The 22,402-nt window shown below is 40.8% G+C and overlaps 1 long non-coding RNA gene across 3 annotated transcripts; it reads right to left on the reverse strand.

Annotated features, from left to right (window-relative positions):
- Positions 1 to 376: 376 nt before the first annotated feature.
- LOC102155746 lies at positions 377 to 21,733 on the reverse strand. 3 transcript variants are annotated; one of them, XR_005370099.1, is made up of 6 exons: positions 21,200 to 21,733; positions 20,663 to 20,719; positions 10,635 to 10,921; positions 8,468 to 8,557; positions 6,914 to 7,331; positions 377 to 1,087 (listed from the first exon to the last, which is right to left on the reverse strand). It is a non-coding gene; the product is annotated as an uncharacterized LOC102155746 (long non-coding RNA). The 3 variants fall into 3 exon arrangements; XR_005370101.1 differs by lacking the exon at positions 10,635 to 10,921 and having other exon boundaries at positions 386 to 1,087; XR_005370100.1 differs by lacking the exons at positions 8,468 to 8,557; positions 10,635 to 10,921 and having other exon boundaries at positions 394 to 1,087.
- Positions 21,734 to 22,402: the final 669 nt, after the last annotated feature.

Raw genomic sequence — 22,402 nt, forward strand, 5'->3', positions numbered from 1 at the left:
AGAAATCACTAGTGAAATCATCTGGACTGGGATTTTTCTTTTTTGAATCCATGAATTAGATTTCTTTAATAGGTGTATAGTTCACTTTATTTCTCTTGAATGAGTTTTGGTAATGTGTCTTTCAAAGAATTGGTCCATTTCATATAATTTATTGCATGTTTGTGTAGAGTTCAGAGTATTTCCTTATCTTTTAATGTTTGTAGGGAGAATAGTCTTTCATTCTTTGTCAATAATTTGTCTTATTTTTTTCCTGGTCAGTCTGGCTAGACATCTATCACCTTTTTTTTTTTAATCAACTTTTGGTTTCATTTCTTTTAAATTTAAATTCTACTAGCCAACATATTATAACATCATTAGTTTCAGATGTAGAGTTAATTAATCAGTTGCATATATTTTTCTGTTTTCAATTTCATTGATTTCTGCCCTTTAATTTCTTCTGCTTGCTTTTGAGTATATTTTGCTTTTTTTCTAGGTTACTTAAATGAATCAACCCATTTTTGAGACTGTAAAACCATAATAAAAATCCTAATTAAAATAAAAACTCAGGCAAACCCATAGAAACAAATATTCTGCATAAAATATTTTATTAACAATAGGGAAGCCAATATGTCAATAAATGCTAAAAGCTATTGGCTCTCACTCAGCATTGTTTTAAAAGTAGCATGTTCAAATAAAAACTATTTAAAAAATACAAAAAACAAAGTACAGAAAACTCTCAATTTGAGTCCTGCCCCCCAGACAACCATTTCATAGTCCTTTGTTTATCCTTCCAATATGACATTATGCAAATATAAGCAAATATATATTCTCATTCTTAATAAAATGTATTTTATATCTATACAATATTTTTTATATATTTATATATACATGCATATATACACATTGTTCTCTACCTTGCATTTATTTAATATCTTGGAGATATTTCCATTTCAATAAGAGAATTTTTTTCATTACAGCTGCACATTCTTCCACTGTAGATGTATAGTCTATTAAACCAGTCCTCTACTGATGGACATATGTGTTGTTTTCCATTTTTTACTCCCTGGAAACAATGCCAAATATTTTCAAGGCACACATGCAGGTGTATCTGTGGGACAGAAATGGGATATTTGGATCAAAAGGCAAATGTGTCTTTAGTTTTGGTAGATACTGTCAAATTCCTTTCCATAGGACTTCTATTTTGTAATCCCCACAGCAGTTTATGAGAATGCCTGCTTCTCTACAGCCTTATTAAGAATGAATTTAACTTTTCAGTTTTTTGCTCATCTGTTAAATGAGAAACGTTATCTCAGCATGGTTTTGATTTGCATTTCTCATGAGAAAAGTTTGACACCTATCCATACATTTGAGGGCCATTTATATTATCTCTGAACAGTCTCTTCACATTGTGTGTGTGTGTGTGTGTGTGTGTGTGTGTGCACGCGCATGCGCTTTGATGATTTCTAAGAGCTTTTCATAAAGAGAGGTGGATCTCTTTGTGATATGGGTGGCAAACATTTTCACCAGTTTGTAATCTTTTACCAAGTTTGTACTCTTCAGGGAACTGGTGAGGGAGAAGGTCTTCCTCTTTCCTAAGTCCTCCCTCCCTCAGGGCCTCTCTTTCCCACTCATTATTCATTCATTACTTTAATTAATCAGAGGAATTCAACAGAATATGGATGAAGGCAGTGACTGGGAAAAAAAAAAAACATTTCATGATCATATATACCTATACCCCACTGAGTTGACACTCCACAATGAACCAGTTACACTTCCTTCTGCTTCATATTGTAATATTTTACAAAGGACCTATATCATTTTGTAATTAGAAGAATCAATACTACTTTCAGTAGGGACCGGAAAGCATGAAATAGAAAATAGCATCCATTTATACTGTTAATATTAGTTTATTTTTTCAAGTTTTTTCCTCTATTTGTGTCTTTTTAAAAAATATTTTATTTATTTATTCATGAGAGACAGAGAGAGAGGCCAAGACACAGGCACAGGGAGAAGCAGGCCCCATGCAGGGAGCCCAACGTGGGACTTGATCCCAGGTCTCCAGGATTACACCCTGGGCTGAAGGTGGCGCTAAACCGCCGAGCCACCTGGGCTGCCCCTCTATTTTTGTCTTTACATCTGCTATATTGTGTGCTTTTTTCTAAGTCATTAAAAATGACCCCAAACAGTTTTCTTGCTGAATATATATAAATGCATTGATGACTTTGAAAAAAATCTTTATATAGTAATCCTTTCCTTTTTAAAAATAGTACAAATAACATGGTAATGTATACCTTTTATATATAACTCAACTGATTATGTCCTTAATATAGATTCTTAGATCTGAAATTTGAGTCACATGGTATGAACATTTTAAAGGCCCTTGATAGAGATGCCATATTGTGTTCTGGAAAGGACGCTGCCAAAGTATTCACAGGAAATTTAATTCACTAAAGTACAAAAGATATTAGAAAATAAGGAAAGGCTAAAAATAAGTTCTAAACATGTAATTCAAGAAGCTACAAAAATGACAAATCTAACAAGTACACAGATATAATAAAGAAAAATTAATAGAGGGATGCCTGGGTGGCTCAGCAGTTGAGCATCTGCCTTTGGCTCAGGGCGTGATCCCAGGCCCCGGCATTGGGCTCCCTACGTGGAGCCTGCTTCTCCCTCTGCCCGTCTCTGCCTCTCTCTCTCTGTGTGTCTCTCATGAATAAATAAATAAAATCTTTTTAAAAATTTAATAGAAAATAGCATGTAGGAGCATAATATGTTCTGATTAGAAAAAATGAATAAACCCACACCTAGATATATTTCATAAAATAGCACATTTTCCAACTTTTCAGGACTTTGCCTAACCTCTTTAAATATAGAGATAATCTGAACAATACACACTTGTCTCAAAGGGAGCAATAAAGTGGCTAATTAGACTTTAATAAGTAGCATCAGGGCAGCCCCGGTGGCTCAGCGGTTTAACACTGCCTTCAGCCTAGGGCATGATCCTGGAGACCTGGGATCGAGCCCCACGTCAGGCTCCCTGCATGGAACCTGTTTCTCCCTCTGCCTGTGTCTCTGCCTCTCTCTCTCCATGTCTCTCATGAATAAATAAATAAAATCTTAAAAAATAATAATAAATAAAAAGTAGCATCAGAGGCTCAGAAATGCTGAATAAAAATAAATGTCAATTTAGAATTCTATACTAAATTGTATATAATTCAAGAATAAGGGAGAAATAAAGAACTTACTATTCACAGACACACTTGATGAAAAATTAGAGATTATATAAGGAACTCTTTTATAAGGCTTGCTACATGACATTCACTATTTTAACCATTCTACAAATATTAATTCATCTGATCCCTGTAACAACCCTATAAAGTAGATACTGTTATCATCCCTACTTTATAGATACAGAAAGTGAGGCACAAAGAAATTCAGTAATTGGCTCAAGGCCACAGAGCTAGAGATCAACAACAGACCCACATAGGCTTTGACCACTGTACAAATTGCCTCTGTTCTGGGAAGCTGAGGAATGGAATTCACAAGGAAAAGAGGAAATACAAGAACTAGTAGTGAGAAATTGGCAAATATGCAGGTTAATTCAAACTTGCATTGTCTATTTACAACAAAATAATGACAAATCTGGGAACATGTTAAAAACATGATGAAGTTAAAATCCTATACAACCATACAACCTGGGAAAAGGAGAAGCACAGTTACTGTTCTACTCTCTATTGTTAAGGAGGGACATAATGCAGACTTTATTACAATGTTATCAATGTTAATAAATATCAAAACAAAAATATAAAATTTATTGATCCTGTAGAGGAAAATAGAGAAGAAAACATAATCCAATGGAAGGAATGAAAGAAAAAGAAAGAAAACCCCCAAAATTGCAATCCAACAAATTTTTCAAGGACTTTAGACAAGTTGATTATCCTTTCATGTAAGTTGTAGAAAGTGCTTAAAATAGCCAGGACAACTTCTATAAAGCTATCGCACTTGAAAATGTGTTATTGGCCCAGGGGTATACAAATTATCTATTGAAAAGATTATCTGTCTGAAAGCTGAGATGACAGAAACTGAAATCCCTTAATTAGTTCTAAAATATCAGCATTAAAAAATCTCAAAAATGTAATGTGTGAGGTATAAAGCAAATTGCAAAAATATTATCTATGTAAAAATTTAAGACCTCATGGACATACAGGTAACAAAAAACCCCAAAAACATACACAGAAGTAATACACAATAACTTAAGCAAAATTGTTACCTCTGAGCAGAGTAACATAGCAGAAACTTTAGTTAAATCTATTTTTTTACCAAAAAAAGACTTGATGCTAATATGTAAAAAAAAAAAAATTTTTTTAAGATTTTATTTATTCATGAGAGACAGAGAGACAGAGAGAGAGAGAGAGAGAGACAGAGACAGGCAGAGGGATAAGCAGGCTCCATGCAGGGAGCCTGACGTGGGGCTCGATCCCAGGTCTCCAGGATCACACCCTGGGCTGAAGGCGGCGCTAAACCACTGAGCCACTCAGGCTGCCCCTAATATGTAAAAAATTTTAACATACTATTATAGTCATTATATTTTCTGAACTTTTTTTGTATGCCTGATAGATTTTATAGTTAAAATATTTAAATCGAAAAACAAAAAGGAAAAATGAAGAGGAAGAAGGAAAAACTCGTATAAAATGTGACTTGTTAGAATTTTATTAATACCTTCATTCAATGCTATTTGAGTCCTCTCATATGCCAGTTGCCATTAAAACCCTCAGGCATACTAACCGCCTATCCCAATGTGAGCCAGTGGTCTCTGGACAGCTCACTGACAGTCCTCCTAGAGCTCCAAAGCCTTTCTAATTGTAGATATCCTTCCCCTTGAAATAGCTCCTTGAGGGGCACAGAGAACATACTGGTCCTAGGTGAAGGATTCAGACAAACCGTCTCTCTTCCTTACCCATATTTAGTTATGAAACTGGGTCCTTGATGTCTTCTTAACCTCCACTGGCCCAGGTCTTCCCTTTCCCAGGCCCCCAGGCTATGATTAATTTTTGCGTCCTGAAGAGACTCAGCCTTATTACTACTGCCTTCCTATATGGTCCTTCCTCCCACTGGGGGATAATGGTCCCACCTGACTTAGGCCACCTGGGGAAATGATGGGGCATGGCGTTGCCTTCCAAGGCCCCTCACATAGCTCTTCTACCTCTGGTCCCAATGGGCCCTAATGCAGATGGGGTCCAGATATACCCACTATAGACCACTCTCTGCTCGGCTCAGAGTCCCAGGGAAAGCTCTGTACTGGAGGTCACTACACTTGCTAGAGACTTTGGGAGAAGCCTCCAAGCTTTCCACCTCCACCATCCCACAACCTCCCTCCTAAGCACTGTTCTTTTCCTTTTCCCTCTAACCATCCCCTTTCAGACTTGCTTTCCTCTCCTCTAACTCCCTTCCATAAACCCTAACCCAAGCCCTTTCTTTAGCTGTCTCTTTTACAGACATCTACCCTGAAGATGCCATACCTGGAAATCTCTACAAGCCATGGTGTAAGGCATCCGGCAGCCTAGAGACATGATGGATCATGAGATGCTCAATTAAAGTCAGGAGGCTTTCGACCTAGAAGAGCCTTTGTCAGGTAAGAGGTGTCTTTCCCAGGAGGAAGACCTTGTTTGTCACTGGTGCTGGGTAACTCATTGGTCATGTCTAACATAAGCATCTTTGAGATGGAATCAACCTTCTGTGGAGATGGTGAGTCCAGAGCCTGACACATAATTTCATTTCACAGGATATTTTCCTAATACGAGAGATACTTTTGTAAAAACACACATGTTAAAACATGTATTTTTATAATTGATAGTTCAGGGGTGAAAATTCTTATTTTGAAGGTATATATTTTTAAAGTTACTACACTGATTTAATAACTTGAATATTTATCTCAAGTCCATTAGTATATTCATCAGGTTAATAGGACTTCTCTCTTGCAGGGATTAACTAATGATGAAATATGTAATCTGACTGAAATCTTTACTATAAAATATATTTTAAAAAGGTTTCAGAGGGGGATCCCTGGGTGGCTCAGCGGTTTAGCACCTGCCTTTGGCCCGTGGCGCAATCCTGGAGTCCCGGGATCGAGTCCCACGTCAGGCTCCGGCATGGAGCCTGCTTCTCCCTCCTCCTGTGTCTCTGCCCCTCTCTTTCTCTATGTCTATCATAAATAAATAAATAAATAAATAAACAAACAAACAAACTTTAAAAAAATAAATAAAAAGGTTTCAGGGGATCCCTGGGTGGCTCAGCGGTTTGGCACCTGCCTTCAGCCCAGGGCGCGATCCTGGAGCCCCAGGATCAAGTCCCACATCAGGCTCCCGGCATGGAGCCTGCTTCTCCCTCTCCTGTGTCTCTGCCTCTCTCTATGTCTATCATAAATAAATAAATGAATCTTTTCAAAGTCCACACATTGAAACCTTTTTTTTTTTTTAGTCTTTTACCACACATCACACTTAAAGGGGGTTTTCTCCCATATGGAGTTGCATTCAACAAATATTTAGTGAATGGCTACTTGTGCCAGGCAGTGTGCCAGGAGCTAGGGACAAAATGGAGAACAAAGTATGCATAGCTGGACTCTCATGGAGTTCACATAATTGTTAGAAAAAGACTCTCTGGTAAAGGGGGAGAGATGCACTCTGGCAGAAGTCCTGACCACATGTTCCAAATGTGTAGAGTATTCCTCTCACATGGTATCTGATGAATGTGAAGACTTGAGCTCATTTCTCACAAACACAAGATTTCTACGTTTCTGAGACCCTATGGTCTTTTGTGAACATGATGGTTCACATTGTACCTGAACCCCTTACCATGTCTATCACTTTGAATGGTTTCTCTGTGTGAATTCTTTGATAAACTTGGAGATCTACGCTCTGACTGAAGAAGCACTTACCACACATGCTTGTAGAGTTTCTCTCCTGTGTGGACTTTCAGATGAGCATTTAAGTCCCTGTTTTCAGAGTTTCACAATTAAACAGTTTCTCTTACGTGGACTCTCTGATGTGCTAGGAGATCTATGTTTTGACTGAAGCCCTTACCACACTTTTCATGCTTGTGGAGTTTCTCTCCAATGTGGACTCTCTGATGGATCTCTGATTGAAGGCCTTGCCACACTCCTCACACGTAAAAGCCTTCTCTCCTGTGTGAACTCTTCGATGAACATGAAGATTTGTGTTATAACTGAAGCCTTTGCCACATGTATCACATATGAAAGGTTTCTCCCCAGTATGAATTCTCTGATGATAGATAGCAAAGATCTGTGCTCAGACTGAAGCTCTTCCCACACTCAGCACAGTCATAAAGTTTCTTCCCTGTGTGGAAAAGGGGATGAGAACAAGAAAATGTTTGCAATGATGAAAAATATGATTATCAAAAATCTCAATCAAGGCTACAAGCAATAGGTTCAGACTAGAGAATGAGGAAAACGATAGTAGACAATTAAAAGACCAATCTGAAGAATTCTACCAGGATTCAGAGGGAAAGGATTAAAAAAGTGAAATTATGAGAAAAATATTAAGTTGCGAAGGACAGATCTAGACCTTATATATGTATGAGAGATACAGGGATGCCTACATGGCTCAGTTGGTTAAACACCTGCCTTCAGCTTGGGTCATGATCCCAAGGGATTGAGTCCCACATCAGGCTCCCTGCTCAGTAGAGAGCCTGCTTCTCTCTCCCTCCCTCTCTGTCAAATAAATAAAATCTTAAAAAGAGAGATATAAGAGGAGCAAACAGAAGAATTAATGAAAATGTACTTAATCTGAAAGAAATGGACTCTTTAGATTGAAAGTATCTCCCCAGTACCATGCAGGAGTGTTGAAAAAAAGACTAACATACACATATCTAGCTGAAATTTCTAAATTTCAAGGATCAAGAAAGCAAAAGCATATAAAACATTAAAATAAAGCAAATTACTTCCTTGAAAGGGGAATAAGATTGGCAAAAGACAATGGTACAATGTCTCCAGCATCGTGACAGAAAAAGACTCTACAGTCAAGAATTCTAAACGTCAGCTGATGATTCGCATACATAGGCAAAAGGGAGATACTCTCAAAAAAGCAAGATGACCAAATTAATCAAAATAAAAACTCATGAAAAGGGAAAACATGAAGCATGAAACATGAAAAAGTAGAAATGAATAATGAAAACATAAAAGCTTTTCCTCCTTTTCACTCAGTAAAATCTCATGAAATCATAAAGGAAAACTTCTATGAACTGAAGGATTCAGAGATGAACAGGCTCAGTGACCGGCAAATATAATTTCTGAAAAAAAAATCACATACCTAGACATATTCTGTAAAATTTCAAAATTGCAAGGAGAAACAGAAACAAGAACAAAGTTCTAAATGTTTTCAGAAGGGAAGGAAAAAACCAGGTTAAATTATAAGAGAATTACTAAATGAATGTATCAGACTAAGATCAGGTTGCCATAGATCTTCAGCATCACCTCTTTGTACAGGGCCCTTTGTGCAGGGTCTAGTTGCCCCCACTCCTCCTCAGTGAAGCCCACGGCCACATCCTTCAATGTAACAGGTTCCTAAAACACCAATGAAGAGTAATTCCTCTTAAGCATCTACACCAATGTTTGTGGTACAAAGGGTAAACTTGGGAACACTGACAAAGGTAGACAGAAGAGAGGAGACTTCAGAGTTCTGCCCCAAACTCTAAGAGTCATTAAAAGACAACTTTTTAAAAGATACATATTATCTTAGGCAGAGGCTCACTGCCCTAGTAATACAAGGAGCTCTTAATACCAATTAGAAGATAAAATATCCCAGTTAAAAATGGACAAGTGAGGAGTACCTGGGTGACTCAGTCAGTTGGGCATCAGACCCTTGATATAGGCCCAGGTCATGATCTCAGGGTCAGGGTCAGGGGATTGAGCCCTGTGTCAGGCTCTGCACTCAGTGCTGAGTCTGGTTGAGATTCTCCCTCCCTCTGCCCCTCCCCTTGCTATAAGTAAGCAAGTAAATAAAATCTTTTTAATAGTGGACCAGTGAAAAATGATTTGAATGAGTAATTCCTGGAAGAAAAATAAATGCCTCACAAATTATCAAAGAAATGGACATTCGGATAACAAGATACAATTTTCCCCATCCATTGTGTAAAGATTAAGACTTGTAATACCTATTATTAGTGAGAGTGTGAGGAAACAGGACCCTCCTATACTGATGGAAAGAGTATAAATTGGTAAAAACTTCTTTGAAGAACAATTTGGCAGTATTTTATCAAACATCCTTTGATCTAACACTCTTAATTCTAGAAATTCATCCTCATTAACCTATGCTTGAGTTCTTGGTATTATTTGGCCCTGCTGATGACATAGTTTCCCTCAAAACTCTCTCCTCCTAGAGTGGGGATATCATAGTAACCTGGGTTTTTTCCTACCTCTCTGATCACTCTCAAGCTCTTTCTCTACTCATCAATGTTGGGGTTCTCTGGGTTGGATCCCAGACTCTCTTGTTACTCTACATGATCTCATCGATGCTGATAGCTTCCAATGCCATTCAAATGCTGGCAACTCTTAATGAGCTTTGGCAGCCAAGACCTCTAGCCAGACCTAGAGTTCCAGACCCCATTATCTACTGGATGAATATCCAGTACGAAATAACTGACGAATATTTTCCAAATGAAATAAAAATCCACTTGGACATCCCTAAGCCATCTAAATCAACCTGCTCAATTCTGACTTTATCTCACTTCAAAAGCTGCTTCTCTCCCAATGTTCCCTAACTCAGGAAACCACACCTCCAATCACTTGGATGTTCGAGTCAACAAAATAGGCATCATCACCTACTTCCTCCATGTCATCTCTCACTCCTGCTCCATCACTAAATCTTCCTAAGGATCTCTCTTGTCTCTGTCACCACTTTTCTGAGCTACCATCCCACCTCTACCTCCTCATCAGTCTATACCATCTTGCATTCCTTCAACATAACTTCTACTCAGGCCCCTCTTTTTGTGACTTGTCCTTAAATATCCGTGTTCCTCAGTCTTCTCTAGTTACCTTCTTTTTCTTCCCCTTTCACATATCAGATTATCTCCATCAATCCCATGACTTTAATGACCAAATACATGGTGACAACTCATAAATTTGTTAACCTGGATCTGTCTCAGACTTTGATATCTAACTTCCTTCTAGACTTCTTTAATTGGATGTCCCACAGGCACTTCAATGTGTCTTCTAACTCCCCCTCCACAAACACATATGTATACATCTCTATCGCCTTTGTTACTTATCTCAGTAAAGAGTATCACCATCACCTAGCTGCCTCAAACTTGTGTTTCAGTCTTAACTACTCCCCTTTCCTTCAATCCCCACAACTATACACAGACCCACAGTGTTATATGTGTTTTAGATACATACTTGCAGATGTTCATATTCTGCAAATACTCATTTACACAGCCAGGTTCCATTTCATTTCAAAGTTATAATTCAACATTAAGTTCACTGATGTTGAATTAGGCTCACAGATACTTTTATTATTAAACAACTCTAAGGGTTCCTTGATCTATCACTCTTTTGGCAACCCAGCAACTTTAGACCCTCTATGTCTAGGGAATTCTTCACATTATGAATTTGTGAGTCCTCAAGACAAAAGCCAGAAACTCACTTGCCAGAGTCCCCTGTAGCTTGGTTAGCCAGCCAGATGTACTTGCACAAGTCTTTAATTCAGAAGTGAAGAGTTGGAAATGGCAGCAGAGGCATCCAGTTTTAGAAGCACTAGAAACAAATGTTCTAGGGATGGTGTCTTCAGCCCTGGGTCAGCAGTGCAAATTGAGTGCCTGCACAGCAGCAGTGGTTTCTCCACTGCGATGGTCCAGCTGTGTGATCTGGGCAATGTTCCAAGTTGTGTAGCTTCCAGGCCTGTCTTTCTGGCCTCTGAGGAGATTCTGTGAGCTACCAAACATCCTTCAATAAGTTCCTTTTAGCTAAAGAGGATTTTGGTTTTGCGAACAACTGGCATTAGAAATCTTACATAATCATAATAAATGAAAGAGAAATATCTATGTGATCATCTCACAGGATGGCAAAACATTTAATAGAATAAACTGTGTCAACTAGTTAACTATACTTCAATTTAAAAAAAGAAATGTCTAATTTTAAAACCCTTTTAAAGGACAGTGGCCTAAAGTACTTGGGATACAACAGTGAAATAAACAGAAAATATAAATTGAGAATAACATATCAATATGCAATGATTTTTTAAAAACAATAATCATTTATTTACTTAGGAGTTCAGAACCCTTCTAATCACATTAACAACCTTTGGACCCCCATTTTCACAAAATGTAAAGTTTTCATTTGATTAGGAAGCTATCAATCCTGTTTTCAAGCAAACTTGTAGATTCTTGAACTATCTTACAGACTAACTACCAAGTGTAAACATAGCTATATTCATACCCAAATAGAGTGGCTAGGTCTTTTTTTTTTTTTTTTTTTTTTTTTTAAGTAGGCTCTGTGCCCAGCATGGAGCCCAATGCCAGGCTTGAACTCAGGACTCTGAGATCAAGACCAGCTGTGATCAAGAGTTGGATGCTTAACTGACTGAGACAGCCAGGTGCTACAAGATTTTTTTATTTGAGAGAGACAGAGAGCATATGAGAGTAAGCAAACATGAGTGGGGGGTGAGGGGAGTGGGCAGGGCAGAGGGACAAGCAGAAGCAGGCTCCCCACTGAGCCAGGAGCCGGAGGCAGGGCTCCATCTCAGGACACCAGGATCATGACCTGAGCTAAACGCAGTCGCTTAACTGAGTCACTTGACTGAGCCACCCAGGTGCCCCATGAGTGACTAGGTCCTAAAATGCACTTGGTAAGAACTAGTAGTTTGGGCAATAAGGCAAGCACATGTGCTATGAACCGAGAATCATTTTATGGGATTACTGAAAAGCTAGTGGTTTTCTTCTCAATTATTGCACTATAAAACATTAATATGAACAGGGATGTGATAGGTCTTTTAGTGTAGCTATCTATATTTATTATGATTCTAAGAAAGAATAAGTTGTACTGTGGGAAGACTAGGAATGAAATTCAGTGTCTTTTGTAAAGCCTTAAAATAATTCACTAATGATATTTCAGTCTTGAAATTCAAGCATCAACATCAATACTTATTGTATAACAACTGTAACTCTTATTTTCTAGGAATATGTGACTTAAGACTTAAAATTAATCAAAGGAAACTTTGTTTAGAGTGGAGTCAGGAGGCTGGCAGGGGGAGCTCTCACACCTACCACTGGGTCAACTGCAGACCCAACAGGAAGAGAAGCACCTGTACCTTGCAAGTCCACACTACTCTAGCTACTACTTTATTATCCCAGTAGGAGCAAGAAAGGTTTCCTCCTGCCCTGACAATAGCCCAGCCAATGAGAGACTGTCACAACTCAACCAATGAAAAGGCACTACACTGTGAACTCCCAGTTTACTCCAATGGATCTTTTGTTTATAAGAGCCTTCCCAACTTTTCCCATCCTTTTCCTTTATAAAAGAGCATTCCTCTCCTGTGTTCTCCACACTTGCCTATGACTTTGCCTTAGTTTGCTTGTCCCTAGTTGCAATTCTGTGCTGTTGCCATTTTTGATAGCAAAATAAGTGGCAGTTTTAAGGTTAACAAAGACACACTTAAGACAAATGTTCTGGATATCTAGACCCTATCTTTTTATAAAGATTTTTTATTTATTTATGAGAGAGAAAGACAGACACACAGGCAGAGGGAGAAGCAGGCTCCATGCTGGGAGCCTGACACAGGACTCCATCCTGGGCCTCCAAGATCACGCCCTGCGCTGAATGTGGTGCTAAACTGCTGAGCCACCTGGGCTGCCCTCTAGACCCTATTTTAATTCTGTTTCTCAATCATCACAAACTTATTTCCTATATAAAGCATTTGTTATAATGCAGTGAATTAATGCAAAATTCTGAATCCAGAGATAACAGCAACTTCAGAAACAAAGCTGATCAAAATAAATTCTCAATAATTAGACATGTTCATATTGTAGCACTCATTTTCAATTCTTAATTATGAGAAGCTTTTGGGAAATGGCTGTAAAAATGAAAATACTCAAGTTGGTCTTGAATATAGAAATATTGCTAATATTTTGACTTGGTCTTGAATATTGGGAGATTGACAATATTTGTTAAAGAGTTTGTTTTGGGATCCCTGGGTGGCTCAGCGGTTTAGTGCCCTGCCTTTGGCCCAGGGCGTGATCCTGGAGTACTGGGATCGAGTCCCACGTTTGGCTCCCTGCATGGAGCCTGCTTCTCCCTCTGCCTGTGTCTCTGCCCCCCTCTCTCTCTCTGTGTCTCTCATGAATAAATAAATAAATAAAATCTTTTTTAAAAAAAGTTTTACAAATTTACAAGTTTACAAAAATAGGGATCCCTGGGTGGCGCAGCGGTTTAGCACCTGCCTTTGGCCCAGGGCGCGATCCTGGAGACCCAGGATCGAATCCCACATCGGGCTCCCGGTGCATGGAGCTTACTTCTCCCTCTGCCTATGTCTCTGCCTCTCTCTCTCTCTCTCTCTGTGTGACTATCATAAATAAATAAATAAATAAATTTTAAAAAAATTAAAAAAAATAAAATTGGATTTGTTCTTAGTCAATAATGAATAATCACATCAGTTACATTGTTATTTTCTAAAATTTATTCCTAAATATAATAGAGGTGTGTTATTATAAATGCCTAAAACCGCAGTGTTAATGCCCAACCCTAGGTTTTATTTCAGCTATTAAAGAAAAAGCAACATCAAGTCTATATATGGCTGGACCACTAGAGATTATGTGGAAAAATTACTGGCAATGTTAAAATGTCTCGTATTTATAATGATCCTACACAGTGAGTAGTACAGGCATACATAAATTAGCTGCTGATATAAATATATATACTAAGCCTCTGACCTAATTGGGCATTTGTAAAGAATATAACCTCTGAAAAAAAAAAAAAAAAAGAATATAACCTCTGTTTTTCCTCCCTCTTCTTTTTTAAGTAGGCTCCAGGCCCAGCATGGAGCCCAGTGTGGGGCTTGAACTCACGGCCCTGGATCAAGACCTGGGCTGAGATCAAGAGTCAGACATTTAACCAACTGAACCACCCCAGCATCCCATGATTCTTCTTCCTATTCCTTGCATCTAGAATGCCTGTGGAATATCATTGTACTACCACTTGGCTGGCGATATTTTTTAATGCTACATATTCTATAGATAGATAGATAGATAGATAGATAGATGATAGATAGATAGATATTCTATATATATAGATATATATATAAAATTAAAAACCCTGATCTAGCCCACTAGTTTGATGGAGTGCTCACTTATATTTCTAGCATAAACACTTTAAATTATTAAATTCCCCTCAAAAGGGAATCATATTTCATTTGCTACTTTTTTCTGACAACAGAAGTGCTATAGAAAATAAGAAAAAACTACAGAAAAAATATAAGATATATAATCGCATTGCCTTCAAAATAACTGCTATTTATATTTTGGCATACATATGTGGATTTTTTTTAAGCTGGGAATATTCTTTACAACTTAAAAATATTTTTCAATTACAGTATCATGAACATTTTCCCTTGTTAGTAAATATTCTTCTACACCTTGTTAAAAGTTGGACTGGTCCAACTTATGGTTACATTATAATTTATTTAACAATCTCCCCGGAACGCCTGGGTGGCTCAGCAGTTGAGCATCTGCCTTTGGCTCAGGGCATGATCTCAGGATCCTGGGATGGAGTCCCCTCAGGGAGCCTGCTTCTCCCTCTGCGTTTGTCTCTGCCCCTCTCTCTGTGTCTCTCATGAATAAAATAAAATCTTTAAAAAAAAACCCAATATCCCTATATTGAACATTTCTTTTTTTTTTTTTTTTAAGATTTCTTTATTCATGACAGAGAGAAAGGCAGAGACACAGGCAGAGGAGAAGCAGGCTCCCTGCAGGGAGCCTGATGTGGGACTCGATCCTGGGACTCCAGGATCACGCCCTGGGCCGAAGGCGGCGCTAAACCGCTGGGCCACCGGAGCTGCCCTATATTAAACATCTAAATTGCTTCCCAGTTTTCATTACTATATCAAGACTGCAAGTTATATCATTGTATTTAAATTTAATGCACTTACAACTTTTCTCTTTGGGTCAATTCCTAGAAGTAGAATTGCTAGGTCAAATATACAGGCACTTTTTTTTTTTTTTAACTTTTTTGTGTTTATTTTTTTATTGGAGTTCGACTTGCCAATATATAGTATGACACCCAGTGCTCATCCCATCAAGTGCCCCCTCAGTGCCCATCACCCAGTCACCCCAAGCCCCCGCCTACCTCCCTTTCCACCACCCCTTGTTCGTTTCCCAGAGTTAGGAGTCTCTCATGTTCTATCACCCTCTCTGATATTTCCCACTCATTTTCTCTTTCCCTTTTAATCCCTTTCACTATTTTTTAAATTCCCTGAATGAATGAAACCATATAATGCTTGTCCTTCTCTGATTGACTTACTTCACTCAGCCTAATACCCTCCAGTTCCATCCACGTTGAAGCAAATGGTGGGTATTTGTCGTTTCAAATGGCTGAGTAATATTCCATTGTATACACAGACCACATCTTCTTTATCCATTTATCTTTCGATGGACACCAAGGCTCTTTCCATAGTTTGGCTATTGTGGACATTGCTGCTATAAACACTGGGGTGCAGGTGTCTCAGTCTCTCACTGCATCTGTATCTTTAGGGTAAATCCCCAGCAGTGCAATTGCTGGGTCATAGGGTAGGTCTATTTTTAACTATTTGAGGAACCTCCACACAGTTTTCCAGAGTGGCTGCACCAGTTCACATTCCCACCAACAGTGCAAGAGGGTTCCCCTTTCTCCGCATCCTCTCCAACATTTGTTGTTTCCTGTCTTGTTAATTTTTCCCATTCTCACTGGTGCGAGGTGGTATCTCATTGTGGTTTTGATTTGTGTTTCCCTGATGGCAAGCGATGCAGAGCATTTTCTCATGTGCATGTTGGCCATGTCTATGTCTTCCTCCGTGAAATTTCTGTTCGTGTCTTTTGCCTATTTCATGACTGGATTGCTTGTTTCTTTGCGGTTGAATTTAATAAGTTGTTTATAGATCTTGGATACTAGCCCTTTATCTGATATGTCACTTGCAAATATCTTCTCCCATTCTGTAGGTTGTCTTTTAGTTTTGTTGACTGTTTCTTTTTTTTTTTTAAAGATTTTATTTATTTATGCATGAGAGACACACACACACAGATTGAGAGAGAGAGAGAGAGAGAGAGAGAGAGAGAGGCAGAGACACAGGCAGAGGGAAAAGCAGGCTCCATGCAGGGAGCCTGACGTGGGACTCGATCCCGGGTCTCCAGGATCAGGCCCTGGACTGAAGGCGGCGCTAAACCACTGAGCCACCCTGGCTGCCCTTGGTGACTGTTCATTTGTAGTGCAGAAGCTTTTTATCTTGATTAAGTCCCAATAGTTCATTTTTGCTTTTGTTTCCCTTCATAGATGTATCTTGCAAGAAGTTGCTGCGGCCAAGTTCAAAAAGGGTTTTGCCTGTGTTCTCCTCTAGGATTTTGATGGATTCTTGTCTCTCATTTAGATCTTTCATCCATTTTGAATTTATCTTTGTGTATGGTGTAAGAGAATGGTCTAGTTTCATTCTTCTGCACGTGACTGTCCAATTTTCCCAGCACCATTTATTGAAGAGACTGTCCTTTTTCCAGTGGCTATTCTTTCAGATACAGGCACTTTAAAAGACTTCTGGCACATATTTTCAAATTTCCAAAAGCCCTCTGAAATGTTTGTGGCAAAATGACTTTTTTTTTTTAGAAACAAATTCTTTTTTTTTTTTTTTAATTTTTTTTTTTATTTATTTATGATAGTCACAGAGAGAGAGAGAGAGAGGCAGAGACATAGGCAGAGGGAGAAGCAGGCTCCATGCACTGGGAGCCCGATGTGGGATTCGATCCCGGGTCTCCAGGATCGCGCCCTGGGCCAAAGGCAGGCGCCAAACCACTGCGCCACCCAGGGATCCCCAAAATGACTTTTTTCCCTAAGATTCTACTTATTTATTCCTAAGAGACAGAGGGAGAAAAAGGCAAAGACATAGGCAGAGGGAGAAGTAGGCTCCCAATTCAGAGCCCGATGCAACACTTGATCCCTGGACCCTGGGATCATGCCCTGAGCTAAAAAAGCAGATGCTCAACCACTGAGCTACCCAGGTGTCTCCAAAATAACATTTATTTTAAAAATATTTGAGAGTCTGTTTTACCAGAAAGTGTTTTTAAAAAACACTTATCTGCCACTTGACAGGTGGCAAAAATGCCATTTCATTACATTATAATTAACATTTCCTGGATTACTAGTAAAGTTGAAAAATACTAAACCAGGGACACCCAGATGGCTCAGCAGTTGAGCGTCTGACTTTAGCTCAGAGTGTGATCCCAGAGTCCCGAGATGGGAGTCCCACATTAGGCTTCCTGCATAGAGCCTGCTTCTCTCTCTGCCTATGTCTCTGCCTCTGTGTCTCTCATGAATAAATAAATAAATAAAATCTTTTTAAAAAAGAAAAAGAAAAATGCTAACCCAGATGTAAAGATATTTGTAAGTTTTACAGGTCAATAACATTATTTTACAAAAACAAGGAATTTCACCTAACTAGAAACAATGAAAAAGGACTGTTCTTTCCCCCACAATTGAAAAATAAAACCACAGAGTGAGCTGAGATCAGAGTGGCAGGCAGTTGGCCATAAGTTTGCCCCACAGAGAGATGCCAACAGCAGCACTGCTATGTGACACAGAACCTGGTGACAGCTGCAGGGTGGGGAGGTTAGAGTGACTCTAAGGAATTGGAATGATCTAGCAGTATCCTCTAAGCTACTGGCAGAAACAGAAGCAAATGTCCTGTGGAGGAAAATTTCCCATAGGACTCATATATATTAAGATCAAACAGTGAGCTAACAAAGTCATCAAAGGTGAGAGTCAGCAGAAAACAAATTTAGACTACCAACAACTATAGATATTTAAACTACTAGATACAGAACCAGAGCAGCAATACACAAATTATTTGGAAAAAAGACGTCATTATAAGATAACCAAGCAAAGAAATTATCTGGAAATAACATACAGTTGTGGGAAAATAACAAATTGAACATCTAAATAGGCATTAAAAAGGAACTTCTGGGGCAGCCCCGGTGGCGCAGTGGTTTAGTGCCGCCTGCAGCCTGGGGTGTGATCCTGGAGACCCGGGATCGAGTCCCACATCGGGCTTCCTGCATGGGGCCTGCTTCTCCCTCTGCCTGTGTCTCTGCCTCTCTCTCGCTCTCTCTGAATGAATAAATAAATTAAATCTTAAAAAAAAAAAAGGAACTTCTGAAGAATGCACTTGAGGAAAACGAAAAGTGACCCCAAAGGCTGAGAAGAAGGAATGGGACATAAATAAGTGATAAATAGGTGTGTAAATGCAAACAAATACTGTCTGTATAATAATTCTAATAATACCTAATTTATTAAAAGAACAGAATTAAAACGCAGAAAATAACAGTTTATAAGTGAGGATGCAATCACTAATAAAGAGTTTTAAAGTCTTTGCAATATTCTTAAAGTCGTTTAAACTTAGATTTGCAAATATATGGTAAAATTTCAAGGACAGCCACCTAAAGAGTAGATATAGGTTATAAATTTAAAACAAGTAGAGAGGGGGGGAAAAGCCCTAGCCCTTAAAAAACAGTATACAAAAAACAAAAGGTAAGAATTGAGAGAAAAAAACAAAAAAAGAAACAAAATTAAAAGTATAAGTATAGGGGCACCTGGGTGGGTCAGTCAGTTGTGTCAGATTCTAGATCAGCTTGGATCTTGATCTCAAGGTTGTGAGTTCAAGCCCCACAATGGGCTCCACAATGGATATGGAGCCCATTTTTTTTTTTTAAGGAAAAAGATAAACAGATCAAATACACCAGTAACTACACTAAATGCAAATAAACTAAACCCACCAGTTAAAAAGGCAGAGATGATCAAATTGAGGGGGGAATTCAGCTTTAAATTGTTAGTAAGGGATAAGCCTAAAGCATAAGGCCATGAAAAAGTTAAAAGTATGGGAAAAGATAAACCAAGCAAATAATAAGGAAAATAAAGCTGGACTAGCTATCTTAATATTAAACAAAGTAGATTTCTAGATGAAAAGCATCACTAGTGAAATAAAAGGTCACTACAGAGATAAAAATTTCAATTCACCATGAAGCTATAACTCTAAACTTGTATATACCTCTTAAAACATCCATGACTTACATCTTTTTAAAAATCTTAGTCTTGTAGAGAGAATCTGACATATCCACTACTCAAAGAAATTTCACACATTTTTCTTTCTCAATTACTGAAGGGTCAAGCAAACAAAAATAAATGGACACCCACAGATGTTGGCAGCAACCATTAGAGAATACATATTCTACTCAAGCACACATGAAACTTGTAAATATTGATCACCTACTAGGCCATAAAACAATTAACAACAAAAAAAGTAAAGACTCGAAAGAAGTATGGAAGTTCATATACTCAAATCTTCTCTTTAAGAAACAAAAGCTCACCTCCTATAGGAAGTCTTTCCCAATCACTTCTCCAGCACTGATATACTACCGACTTCCATCCTCAGACTGACACTTAAATATGGCTTCTTTCATTTTTACTTAATGTATACACGAGTAGTAATCACTATTTGACACACGTGTATATTCATCTCCCCCAAAGAAACCACAAATTTCGAAGAACTGTATCTAAGTCAATTTGTCTTTCTCTTCAGGGATCCCTGGGTGGCGCAGCGGTTTAGCGCCTGCCTTTGGCCCAGGGCGCGATCCTGGAGACCCGGAGACCCGGGATCGAATCCTACGTCGGGGTCTCGGTGCATGGAGCCTGCTTCTCCCTCTGCCTCTCTCTCTCTCTCTCTCTCTCTCTCTCTCTCTCTCTGTGTGTGTGTGACTATCATAAATAAAAATTAAAAAAAAAAAAAGAGCGGTCGTAACTCAGTGGATAAATGAAGGAGCAACATCTCAGGTAGAGAAGATAACAAACTTAAAAGGAGAGCATCAGGGGATCCCTGGGCGCCGCAGCGGTTTGGCGCCTGCCTTTGGCCCAGGGCGCGATCCTGGAGACCCGGGATCGAATCCCACGTCGGGCTCCCGGTGCATGGAGCCTGCTTCTCCCTCTGCCTGTGTCTCTGCCTCTCTCTCTCTCTCTCTGTGACTATCATAAATAAATAAAAATTAAAAAACAAAATTAAAAAAAAAAAAGGAGAGCATCAGGCCCGAGGGTAGCATTCTCTTTGGAGTCCCTCATTTCACAGAATAGGACAATTTATGCCCAGGCCACGGAGGAGAAGACTAGTCCACTGACAACAGGAGAAGCAAGGGACCTGGAGACGAATCCTGACTTCCCCACTTAACAGCTTGGTGAACATGACCAGTCTCTAACCCCCCACTGAGGCAGTTGCTATATCTCTAAAATGGGAATAATATCCACCTCTCACACTTATCGTGAGAATGAAAAGTCGATGTTGAATGTATCTAGCATGCAGCAAGTGCTCCATGAATGTTTCCTTCTCCTTTTCTAGGGAAGAAAGAGGAACTTAAAGTTTTTCCTCAAGAGTCCGGACTGGTCCGGACTGCATCTTACCTGGGAATTGGTCACCTCTTCTTCCTCCTGGGCGAGGTCAGAGTTAAGGAGGCAGAGCTGGAGGAGAAAGGAGCCATGAGACACCAAGCCTTCCTGGTAACTCCCAGGGACTGTGGCCATTGTTTCTGCCTTGTCTGAACCGTTCCCTCACCCCCCTGCCCGAGGATGCCTTCTTTTCTCCACACTGCATCTTGTTCACCATCTCACTGAAGCGGTCTTTCCTCTGTTCTGAGTCAAGACTTCCACTGCGTCTGCCTGTTCTCCGAAAGTGGTCCCCTGACCCAAGCCTTGCTAAGTAACCTCCGCAACCCCAGCGGCTCCACCCCAGTGCTGGCTCCGTTTTGGCAGGCCTCAGGTCACAGGTGTGTCCCCTCAAGATGGGTTCCAGCTGCCCGTGGAGCTGCAGCCCCCATTCATCAAGAGCATGGCTTGTTCTCAGCTGGCATCTTTCTCCCGGGCTCCAAATCTCTCTTCCTGCCTCCTCCCCGCCAGCCAGCCGGGCGCAAAGGTCCGCTAAGCACCTGTCAGGATACATACCTGCAGCAACGCGGGCTAGGGACCTCTGGACACAGGAGCGGCCCGGCAGGCACTCGAGAGAGAAACCCGAGTCCCCGGGAGCACGGGAGCACACTGCTCCGAGGCGAGACTCGAGATCGCGACCCGGACCTGGGTCGGGGGGATGGGGGCGGGGCTCGGAGCCGGACGGAGCAGCCGGCCGCAGGGAGTCCGGGGGAGAAGGGACCCGGGAGCCACTCGGGGGCAGACGCCACTAAGCCCCGTGGGAGGTGAGCAGAGCTGAAACGGGCGCCTTAGGGAACCTGAAGGTTCCCACCCGCCACACCTACGGGTGGCATCACTCCCGGGGCCCCCGGTGTGGGGGCTCAGGTCCCTCCATCGCACCCGCACTCTGGCGTTCTGATCCGCGTCGTTCCGCTGACCCAGAGGCCCCTGTGAGCCCCAGTCTCTCCGCAAGCAGCTGGGGGCGCTGCGAGGAGTCGCGGGGACTCCCCCCGCCCGCCGCCCCTCAGCACTGCACAGCTGCGCGAGGAGAGCCCTCGGCACCTCCCACAAGCCCCCGCGGCACCTCCCACAAGCCCCTGCGACGCGCCGGGTGACCCACCTGCCCGGTGGCCCGTCGGAGTTCCCCTGCCACCCCTGCCGGAGACCGGGAAGGTCACATTTTATTTTATTTTTTTTTTTTATTTGTTTATTTGAGACAGAGACTGAGAGAGAGGCAGAGACCCAGGCAGAGGGAGAAGCAGGCTCCATGCAGGGAGCCCGATGTGGGACTCGATCCCGGGTCTCCAGGATCATGCCCTGGGCTGAAGGTAGACGACCAACCGCTGAGCCACCCAGGCGTCCCGGAAGGTCACATTTCAATTTCACTTTCTGGAACCCTCTGTGGAAGGACGGCTTCCCTCCTTCCGATGTGGCGGCTTGCACCGCAGAGCTGCGAGCCCGAGCCTCGCACTTGGGAGTCTGGCTGCTTGGGGGTTGGGGCTGAGACACGGAGGGGCCGGTTGCTTTCATGTGGGCGGGGGTCCTTTCTGGAATGTCCTCGCCCCGGCTCCTCTGGGCCAGCAGGCGTTCTCACCTAGGGTCGCCAGGGGTCAGAGCATGCGGCCCTCACTCCCACACGCCACTGCGGTGCATAGCCCCAGCCCAGGGTGACCCCTGCCAACCCCCCGGGTATGCTCAGATGCGATTACTGCTCAGGACGGGAGCTGAGAAAGAGCTAGA

Source organism: Canis lupus, chromosome 15 (genome assembly GCF_011100685.1).
Source record: "Canis lupus familiaris isolate Mischka breed German Shepherd chromosome 15, alternate assembly UU_Cfam_GSD_1.0, whole genome shotgun sequence".
NCBI lineage: Eukaryota > Metazoa > Chordata > Mammalia > Carnivora > Canidae > Canis > Canis lupus.